The following is a 16,883-nucleotide window of genomic DNA, read 5'->3' on the forward strand; positions in this document are numbered from 1 at the left end:
ACTTAATCTTTGAAAAGCTTAAAATTTGGTATAAAATGGTTCTAGCTGCTAGTGGTGTACCTGAGGCCTGGTAAAAACAAGCATGTAGAACAGTTGAAAAACAATTAAAAGCAACTCTAAAGACTAAGCCTTTCAACAGACAAAGAAGAAGTTATTGATGAGGGTATAAGCAATAAATTACACTATCAAATACACATATTCCAATATATAATCAATAAGTATTGCAATCAGCAGAATCAAAATATAAATAGAGAATGGAAGTTGTAATAAAAGAAGTTATAATGAAAGTGTACCTAAAAATCCTAAGGGAGATAGGAAAATGAACAAATTCTTGCACATGAGCATATACTTGGGCACTTATAGAAGTATTGTTTGCAATAGTCTGACACTAAAAAGGATCTGAATGTTCATGTACAGAACTATTATATAAAGTGAAAATAAATGAACTTGAAATACATATATTAACTTGAGTAAATAAAAAATAACTAGCAGTTAAAATTGCGAATTGTATACAGCATGATGCCATTTTTATAAAGAATTTAGTATAAAATAAAGAAGAGAAACAATTAACAGAAATAATGGTTATCTCTGTGCTCAATAGGGAAAGGTGCAGTGGGCAAGTGCAAAATGAGGCTTTCAAAGTACATTAACATATTTCATGTATCTGGTTGTTGGGAGCATGAATATTCATACATTTTGAGTTCCGTACATGTACTTTACATATCCTTTTCAAATGCTATATTTCAATAAACGGTATAAGGAATTCTGTTAATGTGCCCAACTTGTGAGCAGAGAAATAAAAGCTCAGATAGGTTAAAAGACTTGCTCGAGTATCAGCACTAAATTTCAAACCCAAGGTTTTTGAATCTTGATATTGCTTAACACTTTATCTGTTTCAGGTTAAAGAAACAGATATTTAAGCCTTGGTGGTCATCAAGTACCAAATAAATGTTTTGGGATGATTATTTAGTTTTTTACTTACATGAGTGTTGTTCCTTTGATGATACTAAAGATGTCTTGAGTTTGGATTAATGCTTCTTATTTTTTTGTAACTCCACTACATTAGGCTTAGGCTTTCTCTATAGGAACGGCTCAGTATAACGTTTTAGATTTCTGGACCATGCATTATTCTCAATGATTTTGGCAAAAAAAAAAAAAAATTACGCACCAGAATTATATAAGGACTCTTGGCTTTTTTTATATCTTATGCACCATTCTTTTTTGCCTTCTGAAATATGAAAATAAAATTATTACAAACATCAACTTAAGACTAGCATTTAAAAAGGCCATACTGTTATTTTTGTTTGTTTGTTTGTTTTTAAAAAGGCCATATTGTAATATGTAAAGTGTGTTTGCCAATATAAGATTTTGGAAATGTGAGTAAAAAACTCCAAACTGAGCTAAATCTGCTTCTCTCCACTACACTAACATGAAAGTATGCAGCTGAGAAAGGGTTAGTGGTACTGTCCTCAATCATTAGAGCAACACTGATGCTAGAAAAGATACATTTTCACTTCTCACAAACAACAAATAGAGTACCTTAATCTTACAACTAACCAGCACCTTGTTTCTTGTAAATCCTCTGTGATTAATGACAAAATAGTGCCAACATCTTTGTCTAAGGATGTCTGTATATTTCACCATCACGACCGTGCTCCTAGAAGAAAATAATAGTTTTATAAACTGTGTTTCTACTCTACGGATTTTCATTTGCAGCAGGTAGTCATTTATATACTCACCTGTAGAAAATCTCTCTCTCTGTTATAAAACAGAGAGAAGTTTTAGTATCTCAAATCTTGATCTGATTTATATGAAAGCAACCGTATAGCGTGTCCCACCATTTGCAGTATTCTCCTACTTATTTTGGTGTGTTTATATCTATCTGCCTGCATCTCCCTCATCATGTTTCGGAAGTTCAGAGTTCTCTGTCTTTCAGAAAATATTATTTTCCAAACATGTTGCTTCATTTTTAAAGGTATGCAGAATAATATACCATTTATCATTTATGTAGAGGTTTTTATGACAAAGTAGGACATAAAAAGAATTTCCCTTTATCATATATTAGTGGTTTTAAGGCCTAACTGCTGCATTTAAAACTATTTTACAGTGTTGTAGGTGAAGGAACTTAGTAAATATTTATATAATGTGCTATGGAACTCAAAGTATTTTACATATACTATGTTATTTGATACACCGAAAAGCTTTGAACCAGTATTCTCTATACGATAGCTGGGAATAGTTACAAAAGTTGTTACTGAAAATGCCTGATTTTCTTATTTAAAAATTTAATGGATTATAGGTAGTGCATGTAGCATCTGCTTTCCTTTTTTTCATAGTATGTGTCCTTGGTACATTTGTATGCTTGAGTCCAGTTTTGCCTAAAAATAATTTTACTGAAAGCTACATATTTTATACAATATTAATTCTTTGTGTTCTATCTGTTTAGAATGTGACGTGACCATTAATATTAATAATAACTATTTGATTAAAGTAAATTTTACTGATAGCCACTGTTTTTAGACTTTATGATTTATTTTTATTTGAATGGTGTAAAGATCTTGTTCTCAATCCAACATGGCAATTCAAAGTGTAATCAGGGATTAGGTGTACTTTAATGTAGGTTTAGATTAACCTAAATCTAAAATGTAAAATCATTTTTAGCTATGTAATTGTAGTTTAGGTTCTAATTGACTCTTGTGTGATAACTAAAATTCTCCAAAAACTTTTTTTGCATACTTCAGCAGATGATCCTAGCACTAGATTTACCCAGTTATTTCTACTTTCTGATCAATGTGATTAACATTAGAAAAATAAATATATATGTGCACACACATCTATAACATAAATATATACAATCAATATATATATATATTATATCTATATCTATCTCTCTCTCTGTATGTATATAGTTGAGTTCACCATTAGGCAATTGCCACCCAAAATCAATTACACTAAGCTGGAATTTGCAAACGACATTGGATAACTGCATAAATATAAGCAAAAGAATCTCTGTGAAGAAAATTCAGTCCTTCAAAATTGAATTGTTTTGAAGACAATAAAAATTTATGACTGAACTGTTGATGACATAACAAAGATAGAAATACAGACTTGGTATTACATCTGTTAAGGTTTGAATTTGTAGAATAAGAAAGTGCATAGAAAAAAGAAAAGAGACCAGGGAGTGAACCTTATAAGATGTCTTTAAAGTAGCAACAGAAGAAAGGATAAATACCATCCCAAGGAAACAAAGGGCTACTAGAGTAATATGAGAAAAAGTAGCATAGGCAAAAATATAGAAAACATTTACTCCTGCCAAAGGATTTTCAATCATTTTATTATTTAATTATGACAGAAAACCCATGTGAGAAATATTATTATTATTTCAAATTTATAGATAGGTTTTAAAAGGTGATGAGAATATCAGAAATGTATCTAAACTTAAATAGTTTGTATGAGGTTTAGCTAGGAGTGGGCTCTAGAAACTGAACTCTAACCCATTCTATTGTGGGGCTTTGATAGTACTACCCAAAACTACGCAAGTGGAGATTTCAGTGGAAGAATCAAAGCATGTCACATAATATAGAATGATCAAGAAAAAATCATGATGGAAAGTTCATTGGTCACTTTCATAAGCAGCTTTATTAGAGTGACAGGAAAAACAAAAAACCCACAATCTAATTATTGGGATTAAGGGTTCAGTGGACGATGGGGAAAGGAGGTGCAGTAAGACCTTTCAGTGAAGTCTGAGTTATGAGAACATGGTTGTCAACAATGTAAGGTTTTTATTTGTTTGTTTATTTGTTTGCTTTTATTTAAGATGTGAAATGTGTTAAATATAAAAGGAGAAATCAAAGAGGGTATGAATATGTATAATATTGAATTCCCTTGGGAAACAGTATAATATTTATGTCTAGGGGCCAACATTTTTGAGACAAGATAAACTGTAAAACCATACAATTTCGTAAAAGACATGTTGAAATGATAATTCTGGAAGAGAACAGTTTAGTTCTAAATACTCAATTCAATGTCATATTTAAACAAGTTTTTTTTTCTACTTATAAACAATGGTTTGATAAAGTTCATCAAAAGGTACAAGCAACAATACCTGAAATTAATATTGGCTATCACAAGTGTTTATAAACATTAATAGAAACAGATTAGTTAATATTTATTTAATTAAATCATCACTAAATTTGTTAGTAATCATTTATTTAAAGTCAGAATGATTCCAAACTTTAATATATATTGATATGTTTCTCATTCACATTGATAATTATAAAGAATTCTAAATCACAGGAATATGGGTTTTGATAGCATTTGAGTTAAACACAACATTTAGATAAAAGGAATTTATCTGTCAGTATGCTTTCACAGCTCTTTGATCTCCCTGTGAAACATGCTCTGAAGTTAATATGCCTTACTGCAAATTTCTCTTTAGAATGTCTCACAAGTTATTTTAAGACGGTGAATAATTTCAGGAAGTTTTGTCATATATTATGCACATCTTCATATTTGGAAAAGTTATCAACCTAAGGACACTGTGGCTTGTCAATCCCATTAAATATGACTTTCCCCTCTATTTTCAGGTTTTACAATGAATCTCCATCTCATAAAAATGAAAGTTATTTTATATGTGTCCTTTTATGAAATTCAATAATATAAACTGAAATACAAAAAATAACTTCAAATATTCAAAATAATGCCACCCAGATATAACCACATGAACAAATTCTCTAGCCTATTAGCAATTTCTCTTGAGAGACAGTTACCATCATTAAATACAGAAATCTGCTGCTACTCTTCATGGAGCACTCCCAACACAAGGTCACGTGCAAAATGGCTTCATTGCAAATCAATGCCTACAATTTAGGCTACCTACCTTAGAAGCTTTGAGGCTCAGATTGAGAAGTACTGACATGGTTTTCAATATATAATTTTAATTTATGTGGCATTTACCTGTAAGAGAGCAGCCATGTATAAGCTTGTGCTTGCTTTCATTTGCTCAGAGAAGGCTGCCTACTTCTTTGAGGAAATCCTCCCAACACAGACCAGGGTCATTGAATGAGATCTTCCCTCATAGATAAAATAATTTATGAAAGTTGAACCACCAAAACCATGCACTTACAAATTTCGAATTTGGCAAAATATTACATAACGCACTAAAACAAAGTCTGATGTTGTTTTATTCATATTGTTTGCATATATTAATTACACATGCTATTGTACAGGCTGCCATTTTTCTTAAAAAAAAAAAAGATTAGAGGCATCATCCCATGGCAATAAATATAAAGCCCTATTAGATTTCATCATCTTTAAGGAGTGCATGGCAATGCAATGCATGCATGTACCTTAATGATGTATTTTATTATTTCTTTTTTCTTTTCCTTTTTTGCTGTTTTTAATAATCTTGTGATATTTTCTTATAAATATATTTTATGCACTTCCCCAATTATATCCTCAAGATAAATTTCTAGAAATGGACTATCTGTCAAGGAATATGCACATCTTACTTTTTGACACATTTTGAAGCTGCATATCCAAAAGGCAGTTTCTTCTATTCCCACTGTTATGAGCCGCCCTTTTCTCACATTTTAGTCCACATAGAAATTATTAACTCTTGAAAATTTTTCATCTATGATATGTTAACAAAAACTGTACCCCACTAGTTTTTATTTGAATTTGGATGATTATTAACGAAGGCTAATCTCTTTCTAGGTTTATTTGTCATTTTTCAGATTGTCGAATTTCTCTCATGAATCTGTGCTGCTTTTTCTTTCTCCTTGGGAGTCATTTGTATTTTGTTCAATTGATTTTGTATATTAGATGTTTTACTCTTATGAAGAATCAAATATTATGAAAATATTTTGCTCATTAATTCCCGTATTGTTGTGTCCCATATTCTGTCTGTTATTAGTCAATTTCTAAAGCAATATCAGAAGTTTTAGTTATTACTACTTTAAAATATATTTCTATATCTGCTTGGGCTTTTTTTTCCATTGCTCAAATTAAATATCTTCAATTTATATATTTTGTAAAAAATATCTTTTAAAATGGGATTTCAAGTCCAAAAATGAATTACTTTTTTCTTAATTTAAATTTTCTTCTGTTATTCCATAGACTTTTAGAGTTCTTCTATTTTAGTTCCTGCCTCATTTTATTGCTAAGCTTAATCTGTTTTTATGTACTTATGCTTCTAATATGATAAATTGTTCCAATTGCATTTATTGTTGTTATGTAATGAAACTGTTTTTCTTTCTTTTTAAATATATTTTTATCCACAAAACATAGAAAATATTTTTATTTCAAACAATTTTTGATTTATTCTGTTAGTTATGTAGGATATCAAATTATATTATCTGCAAATAATATAATTGATATATTTCAAATACTTTAATATTTATTTTTATTATTTCATTTTCTTTTCTAAATGCCTAATCTAACACTAGTGGAAAAGTGCTTTTAAATATTCCATTCATTTATTAATTTTAATATTTATACCTATTATTTTATTTTATAACTGTGTAGTTTAGCATTAGTGAAAGATTGCCAAGTAATAGGGATGATGTGAACCTTCATATATTTTTTGTACATAATCTTAACTCTTTACAAATATAGTTGTAGATATAATTTTTATGAAAATATCTTAAGAATGTATTTCTCTATTACTGTTTTAAAAAATATTTTAAAATGAGTAAAGTATGTTCAATATGAAATGCTTTTTCAACATCTCTGCATTCATCAAATATTTTGGGCACTTACAAGACACCTTGATGGCTGTAAGACTACTATGAGTTGAATGAAACAGGCAAGTTTTCTGCCTTAGGGAGCTTAAACTTGAATTGGAGAAAATGTTTAACAAGTAAACTCAGAAACAAATGTAAAATTACAACTTTAGTAAGTGTCCCTAAATATAAAGATGTTTCTATAAATGTTCAGGAGAACCTGACATTATGGTTGGGGTTAGGGTTGAGGGGTTAGGGTTGAGAAGGTTATTCAAGGTTTTCCGACTAGAGGATTTCCAGAAATGTATCACTTTATAGGAAGAATGAGTCATAATAGCTCAGACAAACAGCCCAACAGGTGCATAGCTTTCTTTCTGGAGAAAATATGAAATATATATGGAATGAAATGAGAGCCTCTGTGACTGGAGGGTTGGGGGTCACAGGAAGTGGGATGCAAGATGAGGCTGTAAAAGTTCATAGAGTAAGATCATGAAGTGAAATGGCAGGTGAAGTGTGGGGAGCTGAGGGCAGAATGGGGAAGTTGTTAGCTGGATTAATTTGCATTATATCCAGATTAAAGGGATCAAGGTTGTATGAATAAGGATGGGGTTAGTGGAGAGATAAACCCGGACAGATTCAAGGGATAAAATAAATTCGACTCAGCGAAGGACTTATAGGAGAAGAAAAAAATCAAGGATGATTCTTTATTTTGGAGACTGATGAATGAGGAGGTTGATAGTGCCAATCGCTGAATCAGGAAACTCTGAGGGAGGACTATGGAGGGAAGGTTGTAATTTAAGTTTTAGCATTTATAAGCATGAATTCTCTTTGAGAGGTCAATATAAGTTTGTGAAATCATTATGAATACTGTTCAAGAGTTTGAAGGAGAGGGTAAGCAGATGATTAACTTTGATGTTAGAAGAAGCAAATGGAACACCCTAGATATAGAATATGGAATAAATAGAGAGGAAAGCCTAGGATCCAGCATTAAAAATTCTTGTTTTCAAAGGCCAAGTAGAGGAAGATTAATTTTAAAACACACTAATAAAGAACTGCTTGATGTAGGAAGTAAACCAGAAGAAAATGGGTTGCAGAAACCATGTGAGGGGAATGTTTCATGAGAGATGATTGAGTAACAGACTTCTTTGCATATTATCTAGTAATATAAATGTATCTAATGAATAATATTAGTAGACTAATGTATGTGGAACCATCATCAAATTCCTTGCATAAACTATCCTTGGTTGTTATATATATATTATTCTTTTAATATGCTATTTAATTATATTTCAGTAAAGTGGCATTAACTTTTACTTATATAAATAGATATTGATGAATATTTTTGCAATAAAATATCATTTCGATAGGTAAGAAAGAGGACACTAATTCTTTCTCTTGGCTTCATGGTTATGTCATTATCACATATATTTTTATGTAATCAAATTTATATATTCAAATTTCTTAGTGACACTATTCATGAAACAAAAGCAATAAGGAAAAGTGGGGCACTAGATTAAGTAAAATCTCATGACTTTTGGGTGTGTGTGTATGTGTGTGCATGTGCAGAAATTTTAAAACATCTACAATCCCATATTCAGAATTACAGAAATTAAGGTGATAGTTATGAAATCAATTCTGAGTAAACATCACAGCCATTTATAATAAGGCACAATTTTATATACAAATTAAATATAATGTCTGTATCAATATAAAATTATTTATCTAAATTTGTATATATTGCTATAGGCATAAATAAATGTTCATGTAATATTTCTGTTATGTCACTGCAAAATTTCTTTCACTTCTCTTTTTGATTTGAATCCAGAATTTTAAGAATACCATCACCAGACGTATGTGAAGCCAGATACTGGGTTGTTATTTGTTTCTCTGTTTTGGTTGTGGTGTGGGAGGTTCCTAGCTTCCAGGTCATGGGCCAAACGAATGTTGAATGATGGCTTTTCTTTTTCTCCATTGGGACCGAGCAGAGTGTTCCTTAGCCAAAGTCATCAAGATTCTTTAAGAGCTGTTCCATCCTCTAATTGTTGGACTTATTGTTCATTACAAACCACTGTTGATTTTCCTCAGTTTTAATGGCCAAGTACACCACCAGGGGCGTCTTAATAATGGCCATTGGTCATCATCCCTCCACTGGGTACTCCTCCAAGGTTCCAGGGCTGCCCATCTGCCAGAGTCTCAGTGGCACTCACACGGGTGATGTGCCTGGGGTGTTTTTTCTGTGCCTATATGTGTTGCCATTCCTTTGTCATGGCTTTGATTTTGGTAAGCACTGCCACCCCCATCTTTGTAAAAAGGCAATCTATTCATTTTAATGCCATTAAAATAATATTGGCTTTTATTTATTTATTTATTTTTTGCAAATGTTCCTGGATCTCAGGGTTGAGAAGATCAAATTGAATCCACAGTAAGCACAATAAAATAAATAATAAAATTTAGAGAAGAAATTAATGAAATTGAAAACAGAAAATTAATAGAGAAAATAAATAAAATAAAAAGCTGGTTCTCAAAAAGGTCAATAAAATAGAGAAGCCTCTAGCTGTGATAAGAAAAAAAATTTAAAAAGACACAAATTTCTAATATCAAAAATGAGAAAGGAGACACGACCACAGATCCCATGGACATTAAAAACAAAATAAAGGTATACTGTGAACAACTGTATGCCCATTGCTCAGGAAACATACGTGAAATGGACCAATTCATTGAAAGATACATCTACCAAAACTCACAGAAGAAGAAATGGACAATCTGAATAGGCATATTCAAGGACAGATATATATATTTTTTAAAAATGAATAAATAATTAATTATTTGCCAAAACAGAATGCACCAGGCTCAAATGGGTTTACTGATGAATTCCACCAAACTTGTAAGGAAGAAATTATATCGATTCTCTATAGTCTATTCCAGAAGATGGAAGCAGAGGGAATACTTTTGAACTGATTCTATGAGACCAGCATTACTCAAATATCAAAACTAAATAAAGGTATTACAAGAAAAGAAAACTACAGACCAATATCTATTAAGAACATAGATGTAAAAATCATCAACAAAATATTAGCTAATCTAATCCAACAATGTATAGAGAGCATTATATACTAAAACCAATTCAAGCATGCAAGTTTGTTCAAATTAAACAATCAATTAATGTATACTATCACATCAATAAAGAATAAAAGTCACGTGATTATATTAATAGATGCCTTTGACAAAATTCAAGACCCATTCATGATTTTCAAAAAAAACAAAAACCTCTTAACAAACAAGGAATAGAGAGAAACTTCCTCAACTTGACGAAGAACGTCAACAAAAACTGACAGATAAAACATCATTCTTCAGGCAAGAAACTAAAAGCTTTCCAAATAAGATCAGGAACGAGGCAAGGATATCTCCTCTCAACACCCCTTTTTAACATTGAAATGGAAGTCCTAGCTAATGGAATAAGAAAAGGAAAAGAAATAAAAGTTATACAGACTGGGAAGGCAGAATTAAACTGTTTTTGTTTACAGATGATATGTTTCCCTGTGTGGAAAATTTGAAAGAATCACCAATAACAACAAAACTCCTGAAACTAGTAAACAATTATAGCAAATTTGCAAGATACAAAGTCAAAATACAAAAGTCAGTCATTGACCAATTTACAACTATTAAAAAGCAACGACTGACAAGTTGGGACTGCTAGAGCTCCAGGGAAGAGGAGGAGAGACCTACGGACTACATGAAGACAGGATAAGCCACGATGAGAGAAAGAAAGGAATGCTCTGATTGTTCTGAGCAAGAGCTGGCAATAGTCGCAGCTGTGCCATTTGTATGAAGTTGCTTAGAGGCTGCAGAGGAGAAGGTGGCCTTGGAGGTCCCCAGGTGAGCAAGACTACTAACAGGATTCCTGCGGACCCACATAGGAGAAAGGGGCCACAGACAACTGAAAAAAAGAGCCATCCAGATGCTGGTGAGTCATTGCAAGGGACCAGTGTGTGGCCCGTCCCATGGGATGTATTTGAAGGGCAGGTAGTAGGGGAGATAGGCTCACTGGGAGAACATTGGGGCCCAGCATGGACAGCTGACCTGCTCTCAATCAGCACAGGATTACTCAGTGGAGACTGGTTAGGAATATAGAACGGCAGGGGTGCAGTTGGCTGAAAAATCTTGGGCCCAGACCAGAGTTTCCACACAAGCCAGATGTACCAGACCTCACAAGACCCTGAAGTGCTTACAAGGTCAATAATTAAAACCTGAGCTGAACAAAAAGCTTTCTCCAGATAATCAGCAGCAAAGCAGAAATTTAGCTCAAGCACAGGGTTCAAGTGCTGGTTCCCACAGGAAGTTCCCCCATTTTAGAAGTAAGTAAAGGACAGCAAATTAGGTCCAGTGCAGAGTTTAAGTTGTGAAAATAGTGAGTAATCTAACGCAGAACTGAAAGACAAAAGAAAAACCCCACAGATTAGAGACAAAATTCTGATATTAACCAGTAAAGGTCTAAAACCACCAAAGAACACCTGTAAAATATAGAAGGACCAGAAGCCCCTGGGTTCCCAAGCCAGCGTGGGAGTGCCAAGGGCCTCAGCCATGAGCTCTCAATGTCCACATCCAGCCCATCAATGGCGATTGAACCACTGCCAGAAGCACCCTGGGCTCCTCTGCTGGAATGAGGGGGACACCACGGACTTTGACCATGACGCCCTCTGTCATTCCTCCTCTTCTTACCCTATCCTCCTCCTCCCCTCCCCCTCCCTCTTTTCCCCAACTGCTCTGCAAAATCTTAGAATGTAAACAAAATAATAATAATAATAAATACATTTTTTTAAAAGTCAATTATTTTCTTACATATCAATTCTATGTTGAATTGTATCACCCAAAGTTCCAGGTATTAGGAACTTAACCCCCACCATAACAGTGTTAAGAGTATGGGAAATCCTATTGTGGTAATTGAAAGGCAGGGCCTTGAAGAGGTGATTACATTGTGAGGACCCTGCCCTAGTGAATGGATTAATCTATTGATGGTTTAAGGTGTTCATGGGTGTGGTTCTGATAGCTTTAAAGGAAAGTGGATGAGATGCTCTCCCTCTCTCTAGCTCCACCATCTGCCATGTGAGACCCTGTGTTACTGTGTAGATTCACAAAGTCCTCATCAGATGTGTTCCCTGGACTTTTGACTTCCCAGCCTCTGAAACCATAAGCAATAAATATCGTTTCTGTACAAATTACCCAGTTTCAGATAATTCTGATAAGCAACAGAAACAGACTAATACAACCAGTAATGAACAATTTGAAATCAAAACATAATACCAGCTATATTAGCTTCCCCCCAAAATGAAACAAATCTAACAAAATACATGCAAGAGCTATATTAGGAATACTACAAAACTCTGATAAAATAAATCAAAGAAGAACTAAGTAAATGGAGGAGGATTCCATGCTTATTGATAGGAGGACTCATTATTATTAAAATATCATTTCTTCTCAACTTGATCTTTAGACTCAACACAATTCTAATCAAAATCTGTCCAAGTTATTTTGTGGACAGTGATATATTCTAAAGTTTAAATGTAAAGAAAATTTAATAAAAGAAAATAAAAATAAAGTTTATATGGAGAAGCAAAAGACACAGAAAATATGTTACTGAAGAGAAGAGTCAAAAGTGTGATGCTGCCTGACTTCAAGATTTATTGTAAAGCTTCAGTAATCAAGACAATGTGGTATTGGCCAAAGAATAAAAAAATAGAATAAAAATGGAGCAGAATAGAGAGATCTAAAATAGACCCACAGAAAAATAGTCAACTGATCCTTAACAAAGTTCAATCACCAAACATGCACAAAAAAGATGGTTAGATGATGGCTATGTTAATTAACTAGATTGAATCTTTCAAAATGTATACATAGATCAAAAAATCACATTGTACTCCATAAATATACATAATTATTATTAGTCAATTAAAAATAAATTGATAAAAAAGGCAATACAATGAAAAAATTATATCTTTTTAGGAAATGGTGCTGGAGCAACTAGACAACCCCATGCAAAAAAAAAAAAAAAAAAGAAAGAAAGAATCTGGACATGGGACTTACACCTTTTACACACATACACATATGCATGAACAGACACACCCACAATCTCAAAATGGATCATAGCCCTAAATATAATATGCAAAATTATTAACCCCTTGAAGCTAACATAGGAGAATTTCTAGGTAATCTTGAGTTTGTTGATGACTTTTTAAATATAACATAGCAAAATCTGTGAAAGAACGAATTGATACACTGTACTTCATTAAAATTAAGAACTGTTCTGCCAAAGACAATGTCAGGAGAATAAGATCACTCACAGACTGGGAGAAAACATTTGCAAACATCCGATAAAAGAATGTCATCCAAAACATACAAAGAAATTCTTAAAACTCAGCAATAAGAATATGAGCAACCTGATTTAAAAATGGGCAAAAGATCTAAAATCTAAATAGTCACCTCAAAGAAGATATACAGTTGAGAAATAAGCATATATAAAGATGATCAACATCATATGTCGTTAGGGAATATTAAATTAAAGAAACAATCTGATACCATCATGCATGTATTGGTATCTGATACCAGCACATATGTTTTAGAATCTGATACCACTACACACTTATTTGGTGAAAATGCAAAACAACACCAAATACTGGAAAGGATGTGGAACAACAGGAACTCTCTCTCATTCATTGCTGGTGGGAATCCAAAGTGATTTTGGAAGACACTTTGGCAGTTACTTACAAAACTAAACTCTTAACATACAATACAGCAATTGTGCTCTTTGGTATTTACCCCAATTAGTTGAAACGTTATGTCCACACAGAAGCCTCCACACAGGTGTTTATAGCAGCTTTATTCATAATTGCCAAAACTTGAAAGCAACTAAGATGTCCTTCAGTAAATGAATGCGTAAATAAACCATGGAACATCCATCCCATGAACTATTCAGCACTTTAAGGAAATGAGCTATCAAGCCTTGAAAATACATGGAGGAACCTGAAGGGCATATTACTAAGTAAAAGAAGCCAATCTGAGATGTGTTAATTCCAACTATATGACTTCTGGAAAAGGTGATAGTGTAGAGACAGTAAAGAGATCAGTGATTGCCAGGGGTTGGGGGGAGGTAGGCATGAATAGGCAGAGCACAGAGGATTTCCAGGGCAGTGAAACTATTCTGTATACTATAATGATAGATATATGTCATTATAAATTTGTTCAGACTCATAGAATGCACAATACCAATAGTGAATCCTAATGTAAACAATGGACTTTGGGTGATAATGCATCACTGTAGTTTCATGGATTGTAACTAATGTACCAGTCTTATGAGAAATGTCGATAGTGACACATGTTGATATGCATGCGTAGGGGCAAGGGTATATGGGAGCTCTCTGTTCTCACTACTCAATTTTGCTTAAGTCTAAAAGTGCTCTAGAAATCTCTTTTTAAAAAAGTACTGTATTATTAAAATATAATAAAATGAGAATGCGTATGTGTACAAATAATAAAGTACATTAATTGAAAAATCATTTAATGGTAATTAATGGCAAATTATTATTTGTAATAATGCAAATTGAAGTCTAAATATTACTGAAATAAGAAACTGCTACTTGCTCTCTACATAGTTTCCCAGTGTTTTTACTAACACTTTTGAAAAAACTGAAATATTAAGTGGTTCTAACATATTTTCTTGCCAAAAATTCTACATAACAATTACTCCTCTCACCTTTTTCAGATAAAATGCCAAACCTCAATGTTGCCTAATATCCAAATAAATTAGTTATTGATCTGTATGAAGTTCTTTCCTTACTTAATTCCAGAGACCACAATATTGTCTACATTGTAAGTTCAACAAAATGAAATATATATAAATGAAATTAAATAATTGTGGATATATTTTTTACTATTTCATTTTTTTCTTTCTCAGAACCAAAAGTTTCACTATCATTTTAAAAATATTACCAAGTTGTTGTCGCTAAAATATGAAGTATTTAGAGTTTTTATTTTCAAAATTAACACGCTATTCTTTTTAATATTTTGTGTTTAACAAATGCAAACTTTACAGAATTGGGTGATGTGTCACATTAGCATTTGTTATAGTGCTCTGTAAAATTTATGTAGATGTCTTACCCTTCTAATCAGGGTGTTAATGCAATAAAAACATATCAAAATTGAAAAAAGCCAAAGACTTCTTCAACCATAAATATTTGCTGGCCTTGGTGCACCATATGTTTGGTCAGGAAATATGATTTTTTTTTCACTCCACGAATTCCTAAAAACTATCAGTTCTAGCAAAGAGTGTCTAGTAAAATATATTCATCCAAAGAAGTCATAAAAATAAGTTTAGGCAAAAATATTGATCTTAGAGTTTAACTACAAAGCAGAAGATATGTGCTTGGCTTACATATGTGAAGTAGAACTATTCCAATAGATGTTTAGTTTAGTCTGGGACAGTCTATGGGCCCTCTGATGTATACTTTACAACTATACAACAGCAGCATGAACAATAAAATAAATAATCTGTCATAATCCCTATGGAATCTTGAAAGATTTCTCTAGAACATTTCATAGTAGCATCTCAGAAGCAAACAGTGATTCACCAATATTTATTGTAAAATGCTCAAGAGAAAATTTAACTAACCATGTGTATAATAGAAGGTAAAACTCTAAAGATTTGGGCAATTATATGGACAAGCAATTTGAGCTTGAAATTAATAAAGAGCATTAATTACCTTTACTCTGTTTATAAAATATCATACACTGTGCTGAATTCTGGAAAAGTTGAGAAAATAGAACCCAGGGTCACCAAAAAAACAGAAACAAAAACCAAAACCAGCTGATTTGAATCCTGGCTCAAGCTTTACAAGCTATAGGCAAGTGCTATGGTTTGAATGCATGTCCCCTCCAAAACTCATGTTGAAACTTAATCCCCAATGTAACGGTTTTAAGAGGGTGGGAAATTCAACTACAGTATTGAGAGGTAAGGCCATTAAGAGGTGATTGTCTTCATGATTGTATTGATTCATTCATGGATTAATAAATTAATGGGTTAGTGGGTTAATGGATTAATGGTTTATCATGGGAGTGAAACTGGTGGCTTTATAAGAAAAGTAAGAGAGACCTAAGCAGACATGCTTAACCCCCTCACCATGAGATGGATGCCCTGTACCACCTGGAGATTCTGCAGAGACTACCCACCAGCAAGAAGGCCCGCACCAAATGCACCCCCTCAATCCTGAACTTTCCAGCCTCCGGAAATGTAAGAAATAAATTCCTTTTCTGTATAAATTATACATTTTAGGTATTCTGTTATAAGCAACAGAAAACAGATTAAGATGGCAAGTAATTAGAGTCTTCTTGGACTTTTTGTTCCAGAGTCTCGTTTTCTAAATTATAAAATGGACATGATAATATTACCTACCTCAGAGGATATAGTGAATATAATGAATATTAAATAAGGTAATCTCTGCAACCTACCTAGCACAGTGACTAGCAAGCAAGTGCTTAATAAATGTTTATTTACATGGAAAACAATTCCTTACTTAAAATGTGTAGCAATATGTTCTCTATAAGAGGTATATATTAAGCAAAACAAAATTCTGATGAAACCTGAGGAATCATGAAGCAACAGAAGCTAAAATAAGATGTTCTACCTCTCAATCTCTTCCTTCCTTAAGATTTCTAGTCTGAGACAAACTCTAGACTCAAAAGGAATGTTAAACATAGCTTCCGGTGAGACTAGACCTACTAGTATTATCCCACTTTGAGTCCATTCTGTTAGATATAAAAAGAATTAGAATTTCCAAAGAGCTCCATCAGGTTAAAAGTATTTATCATTTACTAGCTAACGTAAGTTCTAACTTCTCTTAATCTTCTACAATGGAAATATTAGTATGGTACATAATAGATACTGATGTAAAATATGTTACCTGCACCAGTGACAACACTCATACCAAGATTTTCTTTTTTCAAAATTTTATTATATTTTTAATTGACAAATAATAATTGTGTATATTTATGTGGTGTAATGTGATGTAATGATACATGTATGCATTGCGGAATGATTGAATCAGGCTAACATATCAGTCACTTCACATTCTCATACTCATCATTTCTTTGTGGTAAGAACATTTAAAATGT

The sequence above is a fragment of the Cynocephalus volans genome, chromosome 16, assembly GCF_027409185.1.
Source record: "Cynocephalus volans isolate mCynVol1 chromosome 16, mCynVol1.pri, whole genome shotgun sequence".
Lineage (NCBI taxonomy): Eukaryota > Metazoa > Chordata > Mammalia > Dermoptera > Cynocephalidae > Cynocephalus > Cynocephalus volans.